Raw genomic sequence first — 2,173 nt, forward strand, 5'->3', positions numbered from 1 at the left:
GTGTTCCCACTCTGAGGTACGCTCTTCACACTGGACTCTTCCCTGACCTTGGGATCACTGCATTAACTTCAAACCAACTATAATGTGTTAAACAGCAACTGAAAGAAAATTAAGGATAAATAGGAAAGTTCAAAGAAACAAGGAACCCCATGGTGACAAACAGCCATCTCTGGGACCTAAGAAATGTTCTCTGTGTGTTCATCACAAGTATTTCATGAAGCTGAGCGAACCCATAAGGTGCTGTATTCATGAACGTTTTAGGTGAGAAAAATAATGACTTCACCCCATAAAATCTTTGCACTAAGGATGAAAGTACAACCCTCACCATTCATGACTAAGAGAGCTGGCTAGAAAATCGTCCCAGAGCATCCTGGGTTTAACATCTGTGTCACAGTGGCCCACTGTTTCAGTCAGCTACCAGTGGTTCCTGCATGTGGCAGCTGTATTGATCTAAACCCTCACATGTGCCAGGGTTGCCCGCTCTCATTATATAATGTGCCTAATTCTCAGCTTGTGAGTTGTTCCTGAGCAGCAGTCCTTGAAGCACCATGTGCTGTGTATCGGTGTAACAAGCGAAGAAGCATAGGTTCCTTGGCATTTGTGTGAGATTTCTGACCGGTGTATCCCTCCTCCCTGCCAAGGGACCAGGTGTGATGGGAGGCATCTCACCCCCTGCAGAGGAAGAGCTGTGGGGAGCGTGGGGCAGTTTGGAGGTTGTGGGAGCCACAGATGACTGGGGAGTATGGAGAAGACACCGGCAACCAGCATGATGTTGGAACCAAGGCAGCCTGAGATGGGGAAGGAGAGTTCAGACAGTGGGTCCAGGATATGGTGGGAGATTGAAGCAGCTGAGGTGCAAAGATCAGTGGTTCTTTCCACCAGTGAAAAGTCTGAAGTTATGTAAATAACATTCAACAACAATTGGAAACCAAACCGAGTAAAGGTTGTGAGACCAAGGCTTCAATTCTGTGGCTTGCCAGGGAAAAGTGACCATAAGAACCGACCAAACTCATTCGGGCCCATGAAAGGTCCCAACGAATAAGCACAAAGAAAAAATTAATTTCAGCAGCACTTCCCACCTGTTTGTGCACAGGCTGCTCTGTGCCCCCACAACCTCCAGCGCTTCCCAGCTGTTCCTGTACACCCTCTCCCTCCCCCACAATCCACAGCTCTGCCCGCCTGTCTGTGAACACCCCGCCTGCCATCCCACAACCCTCAGTGCATTCGGCCTGCCTGTGTACATACCACTCCCTGCCCCATAACCTTCAGTGCAGGCCACTTGTCCATAAAGATTCCCCATCCCCATAACCTCCAGCCCTGCCACACAGTGATACCCCTCACCTGGGACCAAAACGTGGTGCCAGACCCCACAGTGTGAGCTCACAGAAATACCTCCTCACACACGGTTAAACTCGGTGTTTGCCTGACCAGGGGAAAAGGGGGAAATCAGACTGATCAGCCTTTCCTGGGAGAGGGGAACCCCAGCAGCAGTTCAGCCTGTGCAGAGGGACAGACCCGGAAGGAGGAAGACAGGACATGGAAACTAAAAAGAGCCAGGGTAAGTAACTCTTCCTCAGAATGACTCAAAATTTTAACATATTTCAGCCCTCTAAAAACCCAGACACCCCTTCCTGAGGCTGCTTTTCCATGTTGGCAATTTCTGACATTGCCACGAGGCTGTAGTGAGGTTGTTCATGGGAGGAGGGATGGTCAGGATTTGGGATGTTATCAAAGACAGACTGCTACAGTGTGGTCCATGTTACATTAGTGTTTGAGCCACCCCGCTTCCCGAGGAGGCCTCATTACAGCTCTTTCATACGTACATTAGGCAGGATGTGCATTGCTATTTCTGCTGGTTTCAGGACTCTGCACGACTGTGATCTGGATACTGCATTTCGCGCCCTCCTGCCACCATGCACACACACAGACACAATATGGCCTGGATCTCCCCAGGTGAGATTTCCTACACCGCCTGGTTTCCTCTAAGTCAGAAACCTGCTTTTCTTTTTACAGCCTTTTAGTGTTTCTTCTCATCTCCAGAAGCTGGGAGGAAGGGGCTCAGAGAAAGAGAAACTCCTTCCCCTTCTTAGTTTTTTTTCCTAATTATTTTGACCCTATAAGCCTGTGAGTTGGATATTTCAGCTACTCTCCTGTCTGTACTTCTTTGGTCTAC

This window comes from Dermochelys coriacea, chromosome 1, assembly GCF_009764565.3.
Source record: "Dermochelys coriacea isolate rDerCor1 chromosome 1, rDerCor1.pri.v4, whole genome shotgun sequence".
Taxonomy (NCBI): Eukaryota; Metazoa; Chordata; order Testudines; family Dermochelyidae; genus Dermochelys; species Dermochelys coriacea.